The sequence below is a fragment of the Lepidochelys olivacea genome, assembly GCF_965140295.1.
Source record: "Lepidochelys olivacea isolate rLepOli2 genome assembly, chromosome: 3".
Lineage (NCBI taxonomy): Eukaryota > Metazoa > Chordata > Testudines > Cheloniidae > Lepidochelys > Lepidochelys olivacea.
In genome coordinates this window covers 119,137,399-119,150,716 of record NC_140413.1, presented here as the reverse complement: position 1 = coordinate 119,150,716, position 13,318 = coordinate 119,137,399, and positions in this window count along the sequence as shown.

Genomic DNA, 13,318 nt, shown 5'->3' with positions numbered 1-13,318 from the left:
CGCCATCTTCCACAATTCTACCATCCCCCCTCTCCAAGCACTTGGGGCTCCAGTTGGCCAAGAAACTGCTGAGAGATGGAGAGAAAATGCAGGTTCAAGACACAGAAATAAAGAACTAGAGGAGAATGAGACAGAATGACCGCAATGCCACAGATGTCTGTTTGTTTAATTTTTGAAAAGAAAGGTGTGGGTTGTTCTTTCCAGATGCGCCCCCCCCCCCTTTTTTTTTTTTTTTGGTAATAGCTTCCTTCTGTCTTCTGCCTCTTTCTTCTCTGTGTCCTCCTCTGCCTTTGGAAACATTTGAAATGTGGCCTTTCACAGTGTGGATGTTGGATTTTTGGGCCCTTGGGTGAGGCCTGCCTTATTATGTACAAATTTGCATAATGTGGTCAAAAGTTAATTAGACATAACATGTGGCTAAAATTAACCACTGTGCGCTCCTTTCAGCACAATTTTCTGGGAAAGCATCTCCTGCATCATCCCTCTAGAGGAGGGCTATCAGTAGTTCCTATGTACTTTCAGGAGTCCCCAGCCTTCTGAGATTTAATTTATGAACACTGAAGTGTCATCATAAGTGTTGTGATATTTTATGCTTTCCTGAAGCTTCTGGGATCCCATGGTTTTGTGGTAATCTCATTTGAGAATCTCACAGAAGTTGGTCCGATAAAAGACATTACCTCACGCACCTTATCTGTTTACGTTATCTGCACTATTAATAAAGCTTCAGTTTCAGGGCATAGGCAATAGCTGCAGGTGTCAGGAAATAACTTTTGCTTTGTTTCCCTTTCCGTCTGCTCCACCTCTCCCTCTTTCATACACAACTTCATTTGAAACAACCCCATATTTCGGGTCCCTATACCCCCAAATACCAGAAGCTTGGCTTGGATGATATGGGGTGGATCACTCAAAATTGCCCTATTCTGTTTGTTCCCTCTGAATGAAGCATCTGGCATCAGCCACCGTTGGAAGATGGGATACTGGGCTAGATGGACTATGGTCTGATCCAGTATGTCCGTTGTTATGAAACATCGAGTATTGGCTACTGCCCAAAGCAGGATACCAGACATGGTGGATGAATGGGCTGAATCACTCTGACAAATCCTATGCCCATTTTTTCCCCATGAAGATCCAGAAAAGGAAAAATTCCTTTTAATTAATCCTCAGTGTCCAATGCCCATATTCTGCCACTGTGTACAGCAGGAGCAATAAATGACTATTCAGTAATAGTATAGGTATGTGCTGCAGAGGGTCCCAAAGAGAATATACTTTCATGTACAGAGTAGCTGCTAGCCACTGACCTGTCTCTCCACCCTCAAATCCCAATCAGAATGAATCATGTTGTTCCTTGTAAACTAGGACAGTAAAATAGCTAAAGAAAAGGGAATTGGATGTTTATAAAAAAAAAAATTCTCTAATGTCCTTATTGGTCCAGATTCTGGCCTGGGATACATGTGTGCATCTTCCCATTGAAGTTAGAGGCAATTTAACTGGAGTGTAGTCTCTGAAGAATGGGGAGACAAAGTAGCCTCTATGTACTTTATTAAGTGTATGGTGCCAATTTGTACAAGGGACTTTATACACGGGTAAAAATATACGGTCCTTGAGCTGAAGAATTTACAATCTAGATAGGTTCAAAAAATTGCATGTGGGGGACAGGACGAGAAGAAATGTGAAGTAACTGAGCAATGAAGCTGAGCACATCTGGGTAATGTCATGATTTTTATTTGGATATTTTTTCTTTCAATATGTATCATGCTTAGTGTCCAAGCCGTCCAGATGTCACATTAGTTAACACTTCATTATGGGTAGGTCTGGGGCTCATGGATTTTTTGGTAAGAGGTGTATTTGAAGAAGAACTTGGAGGGCAGCATGGAGATATGGAATACTGGATGATGGAAGGGTTTCCAGATATATGAGACTGCATAGAAGAAGGCCCAAAGATGATGGAGATGGTGTAACTTGGGTTGTTTGGAGAGAGTGGAGTGCGAATAGTGAGGACCAAAATGAGACCACAGAGTTGGTGGTATCTCTTGACGTTGTTAGGAGTTACAAAGGTATGCCTTAGAGACTAACCAATTTATTTGAGCATAAGCTTTCATGAGCTACAGCTCACTTCATTGGATGCATTCAGTGGAAAATACAGTGAGGAGATTTAAATACATAGAGAACATGAAAAAATGGGTGTTATACACACTGTAAGGAGAGTGATCACTTAAGATGAGCTATTACCAGCAGGAGAGCGGGGAGGTTGGGGGAAGAAAACCTTTTGTAGTGATAATCAAGGTGGGCCATTTCCAGCAGTTAACAAGAACGTCTGAGGAACAGTGGGGGGTGGGGAGGGGAAATAAACATGGGGAAATAGTTTTACTTTGTGTAATGACACATCCACTCCCAGTCTGTATTCAAGCCTAAGTTAATTGTATCCAGTTTGCAAATTAATTCCAATTCAGCAGTCTCTCGTTGGAGTCTGTTTTTGAAGTCTTTTTGTTGTAATATTGCGACTTTTAGGTCTGTAATCGAGTGACCAGAGAGATTGAAGTGTTCTTCGACTGGTTTATGAATGTTATAATTCTTGACATGATTTGTGTCCATTTATTCTTTTACGTAGAGACTGTCCAGTTTGACCAATGTACATGGCAGAGGGGCACTGCTGGCACATGATGGCATATATCACATTGGTGGATGTGCAGGTGAACGAGCCTCTGATAGTGTGGCTGATGTGATGGTGTCCCCTGAATAGATATGTGGACACAGTTGGCAACAGGCTTTGTTGCAAGGATAGGTTCCTGGGTTAATGGTTCTGTTGTGTGGTGTTGGTTGCTGGTAAGTATTTGCTTCAGGCTGGGGGGCTGTCTGTAGGCAAGGACTGGCCTGTCTCCCAAGATTTGTGAGAGTGATGGGTCGTCCTTCAGGATAGGGTGTAGATCCTTGATGATGCGTTGGAGAGGTTTTAGTTGGGGGCTGAAGGTGATGGCTAGTGGTGTTCTGTTATTATCTTTGTTGGGCCTGTCCTGTAATCTCTGACTTCTGGGTACTCTTCTGGCTCTGTCAATTTGTTTCTTCACTTCAGCAGGTGGATATTGTAGTTCTAAGAATGCTTGATAGAGATCTTGTAGGTGTTTGTCTCTGTCTGAGGGGTTGGAGCATATGTGGTTGTATCTTAGAGCTTGGCTGTAGACAATGGATCGTGTGATGTGGTCTGGATGAAAGCTGGAGGCATGTAGGTAGGAATAGCGGTCAGTAGGGTTCCGGTATAGGGTGTTTATGTGACCATTGCTTATTAGCACTGTAGTGTCCAGGAAGTGGATATCTTGTGTGGACTGGTCCAGGCTGAGGTTGATGGTGGGATGAAAAGGGTTGAAATCATGGTGGAATTCCTCAAGGGCTTCTTTTCCATGGGTCCAGAGGATGAAGATGTCATCAGTGTAGCGCAAGTAGAGTAGGGGCATTAGGGGACAAGAGCTGAGGAAGTGTTGTTCTAAGTCAGCCATAAAAATGTTGGCATACTGTGGGGCCATGCGGGTACCCATAGCAGGGCCGCTGATTTGAATCATAGAATCATAGAATATCAGGGTTGGAAGGGACCTCAGGAGGTCATCTGGTCCAATCCCCTGCTCAAAGCAGGACTGATCCCCAATTAAATCATCCCAGCCAGGGCTTTGTGAAGCCTGACCTTAAAAACTTCTAAGGAAGGAGATTCCACCACCTTCCTAGGTAACGCATTCCAGTGTTTCACCACCCTCCTAGTGAAAAAGTTTTTCCTAATATCCAACCTAAACCTTCCCCACTGCAACTTGAGACCATTACTCCTTGTTCTGTCATCTGCTACCACTGAGAACAGTCTAGAGCCATCCTCTTTGGAACCCCCTTTCAGGTAGTTGAAAGCAGCTATCAAATCCCCCCTCATTCTTCTCTTCCGTAGACTAAACATCCCCAGTCCCCTCAGCCTCTCCTCATAAGTCATGTGTTCCAGTCTCCTAATCATTTTTATTGCCCTCCGCTGGACTCTTTCCAATTTTTCCACATCCTTCTTGTAGTGTGGGGCCCAAAACTGGACACAGTACTCCAGATGAGGCCTCACTAGTCTCGAATAGAGGGGGATGATCACGTCCCTCGATCTGCTCGCTATGCCCCTACTTATACATCCCAAAATGCCATTGGCCTTCTTGGCAACAAGGGCACGCTGTTGACTCATATCCAGCTTCTTGTCCACTGTAACCCCTAGGTCCTTTTCTGCAGAACTGCTGCCGAGCCATTCGGTCCCTAGTCTGTAGCGGTGCATTGGATTCTTCCGTCCTAAGTGCAGGACTCTGCACTTGTCCTTGTTGAACCTCATCAGATTTCTTTTGGCCCAATCCTCCAATTTGTCTAGGTCCCTCTGTATCCTATCCCTACCCTCCAGCGTATCTACCTCTCCTCCCAATTTAGTGTCATCTGCAAACTTGCTGAGGGTGCAATCCACACCATCCTCCAGATCATTTATGAAAATATTGAACAAAACTGGCCCGAGGACCGACCCTTGGGGCACTCCACTTGATACCGGCTGCCAACTAGACATGGAGCCATTGATCACTACCCGTTGAACCCAACAATCTAGTCAGATTTCTATCCACCTTATAGTCCATTCATCCAGCCCATACTTCTTTAACTTGCTGGCAAGAATCCTGTGGGAGGCCGTGTCAAAAGCTTTGCTAAAGTCAAGGAACAACACGTCCACTGCTTTCCCTTCATCCAAAGAACCAGTTATCTCGTCATAGAAGGCAATTAGATTAGTCTGGCATGACTTGCCCTTGGTGAATCCATGCTGTCTATTCCTGATCACTTTCCTCTCCTCTAAGTGCTTCAGAATTGATTCCTTGAGACCTGCTCCATGATTTTTCCAGGGACTGAGGTGAGGCTGACTGGCCTGTAGTTCCCAGGATCCTCCTTCTTCCCTTTTTTAAAGATGGGCACTACATTAACCTTTTTCCAGTCGTCTAGGACTTCTCCAGATCTCCATGAGTTTTCAAAGATAATGGCCAATGGCTCTGCAATCACATCCGCCAACTCCTTTAGCACTCTCAGATGCAGCACATCCGGCCCCATGGACTTATGTATGTCCAGCTTTTCTAAATAGTCCCGAACCACTTCTTTCTCCACAGAGGGCTGGTCACCTCCTCCCCATGCTGTGCTGCCCAGTGCAGTAGTCTGGGAGCTGACCTTGTTTGTGAAGACAGAGGCAAAGAAAGCATTGAGTACATTAGCTTTTTCCACATCCTCTGTCACTAGGTTGCCTCCCTCATTCAGTAAGGGGCCCACACTTTCGTTGACTTTCTTCTTGTTGCTAACATACCTGAAGAAACCCTTCTTGTTACTCTTAACATCTCTTGCTAGCTGCAACTCCAGGTGTGATTTGGCCTTCCTGATTTCACTCCTACATGCCCGAGCAATATTTTTATACTCATCCCTGGTCATTTGTCCAATCTTCCACTTCTTGTAAGCTTCTTTTTTGTGTTTAAGATCTGCAAGGATTTCACTTTTAAGCCAAGCTGGTCGCCTCATATTTACTATTCTTTCTACACATTGGGATGGTTTGTCCCTGTCACCTAAATAAGGATTCTTTAAAATACAGCCAGCTCTCCTGGACTCCTTTCCCCCTCATGTTATTCTCCCAGGGGATCCTGCCCATCAGTTCCCTGAAGGAGTCAAAGTCTGCTTTTCTGAAGTCCAGGGTCTGTATTCTGCTGCTCTCCTTTCTTCCTTGTGTTAGGATCCTGAACTTGACCATCTCATGGTCACTGCCTCCCAGGTTCCCATCCACTTTTGCTTCCCCTACTAATTCTTCCCGGTTTGTGAGCAGCAGGTCAAGAAGAGCTCTGCCCCAGTTGGTTCCTCCAGCACTTGCACCAGGAAATTGTCCCCTACATTTTCCAAAAACTTCCTGGATTGTCTGTGTATTGTGTATTGTATTATCCTCCATTGTATTGCTCTCCCAGCAGATATCAGGGTGATTGAAGTCTCCCATGAGAACCGGGGCGTGTGATCTAGTAACTTCTGTGAGTTGCCGGAAGAAAGCCTCGTCCACCTCATCCCCCTAGTCTGGTGGTCTATAGTAGACTCCCACCACGACATCACCCTTGTTGCTCACACTTCTAAACTTAATCCAGAGACTCTCAGGTTCTTCTGCAGTTTCATACTTGAGCTCTGAGTAGTCATACTGTTCTCTTACATACAGTGCAACTCCCGCACCTTTTCTGCCCTGCCTGTCCTTCCTGAACAGCTTATATCCATTCATGACAGTACTCCAGTCATGTGAGTTATCCCACCAAGTCTCTGTTATTCCAATCACATCATAATTCCTTGACTTTGCCAGGACTTCCAGTTCTCCGTGCTTGTTTCCCGGGCTTCGTGCATTGTGTATAGGCACTTGAGATAACCCGCTGATCGCCCCTCTTTCTCAGTATGAGGCAGGAGCTCTCCCCTCTGATGCGCTCCTGCTTGTGCTTCCTCCCGGTATCCCACTTCCCCACTTACCTCAGGTCTCCTTCCCTCGGTGAACCTAGTTTAAAGCCCTCCTCACTAGGTTAGCCAGCCTGCTTGCGAAGATGCTCTTCCCTCTCTTCGTTAGGTGGAGCCCGTCTCTGCCTAGCCCTCCTCCTTCTTGGAACACCATCCCATGATCAAAGAATCCAAAGCTTCTCTCCGACACCACCTGCGTAGCCATTCGTTGACTTCCACGATTCGACAATCTCTACCCAGGCCTTTTCCTTCCATGGGGAGGATGGACGAGAACACCACTTGCGCCTCAAACTCCTTTATCCTTCTTCCCAGAGCCACGTAGTCTGCAGTGATCCGCTCAAGGTCATTCTTGGCAGTATCATTGGTGGCCACGTGGAGAAGCAGGAAGGGGTCCGATCCGAGGGCTTGATGAGTCTTGGCAGTCTCTCCGTCACATCGCGAATCTTAGCTCCTGGCAAGCAGCAGACTTCTCGGTTTTCCTGGTCGGGGCGGCAGATAGATGACTCAGTCCCCCTGAGAAGAGAGTCCCCGACCACCACCACCCACCTCCTTCTCTTGGGAACGGTGGTGGTGGAACCCCCAACCCTAGGACAGTGCATCTCATGCCTTCCAATTGGCGGAGTCTCCTTCTGCTCCCTTCCCTCAGGTATACATTGTCCCCAAATGTGAAATAGTTATGGGTGAGGACAAAGTCACAAAGTTCAGCCACCAGGTTTGCTGTGACATTATTGGGGATACTGTTCCTGACGGCTTGTAGTCCATGTTTGTGTGGAATGTTGGTGTAGAGGGCTTCTACATCCATAGTGGCCAGGATGGTGTTTTTAGGAAGATCACTGGATTGTAGTTTCCTCAGGAAGTCAGTGGTGTCCTGACGATAGCTGGGAGTGCTGGTAGTGTAGGGCCTGAGGAGGGAGTCTATATAGCCAGACAATCCTGCTGTCAGGCTGCCAATGCCTGAGATGATGGGGTGTCCAGGATTTCCAGGTTTATGGATCTTGGGTAGCAGATAGAATGCTCCAGGTCGGGATTCCAGGGGTGTGTCTGTGTGGATTTGTTCTTGTGCTTTTTCAGGGAGTTTCTTGAGCAAATGGTGTAGTTTCTTTTGGTAACCCTCAGTGGGATCAGAGGGTAATGGCTTGTAGAACGTCGTGTTGGAGAGCTTCCTAGCAGCCTCTTGTTCATATTCCGACCTATTTGTGATGACGACGGCACCTCCTTTGTCAGCCTTTCTGATTATGATGTCAGAGTTGTTTCTGAGGCTGTGGATGGCATTGTGTTCTGCACGGCTGAGGTTATGGGGCAAGTGATGCTGCTTTTCCAGAATTTCAGCCCGTGCACGTCGGCGGAAGCACTCTATGTAGAAGTCCAGTCTGTTTCGACCTTAAGGAGGAGTCCACCTAGAATCCTTCTTTTTGTAGTGTTGGTAGGAAGGTCTCTGTGGATTAGTATGTTGTTCAGAGATGTGTTGGAAATATTCCTTGAGTTGGAGATGTCGAAAATACGAATCTAGGTCACCACAGAACTGTATCATGTTCGTGGGGGTGGAGGGGCAGAAGGAGAGGCCCCGAATATGTCCCAATGTCCTTTCCTCATCCTTTTATATGAAAACATCATTATTCAGGAAAGCCTGTCTGACCCTAAAGCTAGAGAAAAGGAGGGAGACTGGTTTGAGAGCGGAGTTTTGGACGTACATGTGCTACCACCACAGCACAGTCCCCACATTTCTCTAAAATTGTTCAGATTGTTCTGTGAATGTGTGTGAGAGAGCTGTATGGTAGGCAAACATAGCACAGACACAATGCGTTTTGCAAAGAAAAAAATGCAGGTATAAAGCATTTTGCACAAATCAACATGAAAATAGAACCTGATGTAATTGTTTTGAAAGGGACTGGTGTTAGGATTCCACCTTTACTTCAGCTGCCCTATTATATCTCTGAATACTGAAGCTCACAATGTTTTTTTTCCCTCCAATTTCAGAAGTGTCAGACAGGAGAGACAGTGCCAGTGGAAAACCTTATTCCGATCTCTTGTTAGCTAAATGCAGTGTTTTGTTCCATGTTTACATGTGTGCACAAGCCATCACTGTGTCAGTCATTATTACCAGCTGGTCTGTGGCTCCCTTCAGGTTTCATCACCTTTGCAGTATTAAGCACCCAGCTGCAGGAAGCAGAGTTGACTGCCCTGGAGCAGCAAGCGTCCAGCTCTGGATTTCAGAGTATAATTGCTGCCTGAGCACAAACATTTCCCCTCCTCCCTCCCACCCCACAAGAAAAAATACACTATCCAATCTGACTTACTTCTTTGGCAGAGATTACATGTAGTTTTTGCCCTGCACTGAAATACACACTCTACCTTCTACACTCTGTCTGCTATTTGTTGCTGATATATGATTCTTTAAATGAAGCATCCTACAACACAGTTATATAGTTTGGAGATTTTTTCAAGGTGAAGCTTTGGGGGACCCATGTATACCCCACTTACCCTCAAAGCACTATGTTAACTTAAGGCAGAGACCAGATGCATACTTCTTTGTGCCGATCAATAGCTTTCCCATTAAACAGACTGAGAGCCCGAGATTGGAAATGAAACCAGACCTCCTGGATGTAATTGCAGAGCAGCACTGCCTAGCCAGTTAGTGGTTTTAACTGGGATTTTTTTCTTCCCTGTTTTCCCACTTCTTTTTGTAATTCAGCATTGGCTGTCTGACCCAAATGAACGTTCCTGCCAGCAATCATGTTGCATTTTGTAACTGGCTATGGCTTGTGGACAGTTTGCTGCTGTGATTGTCACACTCTTTCACTTAAACATATGGCACATGGAGACACAAATTGCTCCAGTGTGCGGCTTTAAATTACAAACTTTGCATATTCATTGCAGATGTGGTATGCTGCTGCTGCTGAGATATGGCCCAAACTTGGGAAGTGCTGAGTACCCACAATTCCCACTCAAATCAATGCAGTTGCCGGCATGCCACATTTCTCAGGCTCTGGCTCAATTAAGAAAGGTGGTATCAGAGCCAAAGAGGCTCGTGGTCCGTACTCAGTCCAATGGAAGCATTGCTTCCCAGTGGAGGGAGAAGTCACCCTGTAAATGAGAGGCATAAACAATATTTCTCAATGAGAATAAAATCTGGATTCCAGAGCTGGATGTGGAAGGGAGGGATGGGAAGAGGGAAGATGTAATTCAATTTTAACTAGGGATAAGGTATAACTTAAGGTTCAGAAGTCCAGTCTGGATATGCACTCTGACTTTAGGATGTTTGAATCTCTCTAGACTACAAAATTGGTCTCGAACTCTTCTGAGCACTCACTTTTCCCAGCACTAACTTCCAGTCCCAGGTAGAATAAGGAAGGGGAAAAAGATATTGTATGTGAAAATGAAAGAAACCTCTCCCCGCCCCCCCCCCCAATTCAAAATGCTCTAACTCTTCACAAAGCTGAGTTGTGCTTCGAGGGACAGATGAAGAAGATTCTGTTCAGTTCTTTTATTTATCCAGATTAATCCCTCTTCATTTTCATGGTGTAAAACAGAGAAAAGGAGTTAAATGTATTTTGCAGGAGTTAGCTGACACGACCTGCTGAATCTTTATCCTACGCTGGCAGGTCTCAACAGAGACAATTCTGCAGATTTGTCACCATCTCATTGCTATCAGTCGTGTGGATGTTGGTGCAAACATGAACATGGGGGAACCAAGAAAGAGGAGATGGAGCTATTCTAATTTTTGAGTAGGGGCAGTGCAGTTTAAACTTGCATATTTTTCAGGTGCTAATTTGGTGTGGGTGTAAGAAATTTGATGGTAAAAATATCCCACTTCTTCCAACTTTTATGGGGAAGAGTTAATCATGAATCATCAGCTGGAAAATGGAGCAGCTGCTACACTTTCTCAACAGATTTTTATTAGTTGTGCATGCTGCTAAATTGAGTGATGGTGAAATACCGGGCATTTTGTGTTAAGCTGGTTTCATCAATGTTTAGATTCACTAAAATTTGTTTAAATTGTAGAAAATCTCTAAAACTTTCTGGCCACTGCAGTGTTCAAAGTGCTCTAGGGACCTTCATGATGGAAGGTGACATATAAGTGAATACATAGGTATATGCCACTATTGATCCATTCTCTCCTTCTCGACATCTTGACCTACTTTGGCTTTTGAAACTCTCTCCTCTCTTGGTTCTCCTTCTACCTCTGCAGTTGTTCCTTAAGCATCTCTTTCCATGAGTCCTGTCCTCTCCAACTTACTGTGGGCCTCTAACAGGGCTCCCATCTCTAGCCAACACTTCTTCTTCCTGTAGATCCCTTAGGGACCCTTATCTACTCACATGGCTTCAGTGACCATCACTATGCAGAAAACACACATATCTATCCCTCTCCTCCTGATTTGTCTCCTGTCCAATCCAAGGAGGTATAATATTACTCCAGCCCCTGTTTTAGCATAATGGTCCAAAATATCATTCAATTTATTCATGTGAATTTTATTCCTATTGAAGTAACTGGGATTACTTGTGTGAGTACGGTGAGTAGAGATTGGCTCAGTGTCTCTGAATAAAAATTGGTTTCAGAGTAACAGCCGTGTTAGTCTGTATTCACAAAAAGAAAAGGAGTACTTGTGGCACCTTAGAGACTAACCAATTTATTTGAGCATAAGCTTTCGTGAGCTACAGCTTAGGTGCCACAAGTACTCCTTTTCTTTTTGAATAAAAATTGAATGGCATCAAAAGAGAAAAGGACATTAAGCACCCATAGTGTCTAATCTAATAAATTTTAGGTATTGCTCAGGTACCTATCTCAATCTGATCTCATTACACTTTACAGATGAACAGACTAGTGACGAGCCTAAACTAGAATCCCATATATGAACATCATTGAACTTTGGGAAGGTTCAGATCTAGATCAAAGCTTCGTGGCTTGGCTCCATTCTGAAAACAGACTGAACTAGCATAGAACCCACTTAACAACAGAGAAACAAGGAAGCATAAAATGATAAAATATATTGCATGTCAATCACGGGATAAGATTGGATTGGAAAGAAGGTGTAAATTTTTAACCATGAGGGTAATTACCCCTTTAAACAATTTATTAAGGGTCGTGGTAGATTCTGGCAATTTTAAAATCAAGATTGGATGTTTTTTCTAAAAAATATGCTCTAGTTCAAACAGGAATTAATTCAGTGTGAATTCTTTGGCTTGTATTATGCAGTTCAGTAATCCAGTGAACCTTTCTGGCTTTATAATCTATTAACACAGAGATGATTTGGGAAAGAATTTTGCGAAGAACTCCCACCCACCCTCTATCACCAGCAGTTGTATTTATTTTTGGGTGGGAAGGCAGAATACAGTTAATCATAAATGTACAAAACTTTCCCTAAATATTGATATGTGGAAGTTTTTACTCTGATCTCAACAAGGGAATGTTCGAGGGATTGGTGAATAGTTCTGAATAAAATGAATCTGTTTAAAATTAGCCAGGCTTGAGTCAGCCAAACCAAACTTGATCACTGTGGGTCTGATTTTGTAATTTGATGATGTTTTCACTGTTATTTTATCACATCACTATACTAGATCAGAAAAAGCTCATTTGTGTGGTATAGGTGGCAAAAGAGGTTTGGCCATATGGAATGTTGTTATTTCTGAGTGTGCTTGGTAGCCCCAAAACAGAAAGAGGATATGATTCCTGCCCTATGACACTTGCTAATTCAATTAGACACGTGAATAGGGTGGTGGAGGGAAGACAGTGGAAAAGAGAAGACTACATAGTTATGTAGTGAAGTCGCTAAAGTGGTCAAAATACAGCAAGAACTTGTAATGGTTTCGGGGCTGGCTGCATCTCTTTCCCTTTGCTGGTCTCTCTGCGTGCACCCCCTCAGGTGTAAAGCCTCATGCATTTTCCTCTCCTGAAGTGGAATTCCATACTTCTTCCACTCTTAGACTGCACCCTGGGCTACAGTACCAGTGTATCCACAGTGCAAGTCTGATTGATTGCTGGCACCTATGCTTCTTCCTTTAGGAATCTGTGACTGTAGTGAATAAAGTGACCAGACAACCTCTTAAAAAAATATTGTTTACTTTGCCAGTAGGAATAAAACAATTAGCAAAAAAGAATATTAAACACCACGTATAGACTGTTTCTTGTTTGATCTTACCTCTAAGCTTACTACAGAGCCAATGGCTTTCCCATTATCCTGTATCAACCCTCAAGTGTTTACTGGAGGTGGCTCAACTTGTCATCATTTCCTTGCTGTTTGTTTTCCTTACAGCCTGCTATTAACAGAATATATTCGTACAGTAAACATCACACTAACTTGGTCAACATACCATAGTCACAAATTATTACCGAGAAGCTCCATGTCTGTCACATGACTTTCCATGAAAGATTTTAAATGAAAAAAATGTTGTTCAAAAATTTTCACAATATTTGGGTACTTTTAGTGAAACAAATTGGTCGGTCTTTTCAAATCAAAAATTTTTGTTTCATTTTGGTTTTGGTTCCCTCCCTCTTCCTCTTCCCTCGTCCTCCATTCTTGAAGGGTTAAAGAGAGGGAACCTTTGAAACTAAGTTTAAAATTTTGATCAAAATTGAAACATTTTATTTGATTTGTCGTGTTGAAAAATCAAAACATTTAAAGGAAATGAATTTTTTCACATAAATTTGTTTCCTTCAGTAACTCATCTTGCATAGTAAAATATTTTAAATTATTATATTTTTACTAGATGTAGAGGTAATTTCTCCTCAGGGAGAAGGGGGTCAGCTGCTTCTCCATGCAGATGACTTCTGCAGCACGTGAAGGACTTTGAATGATCTGGAGACCAGTGCATGCCCTACCAC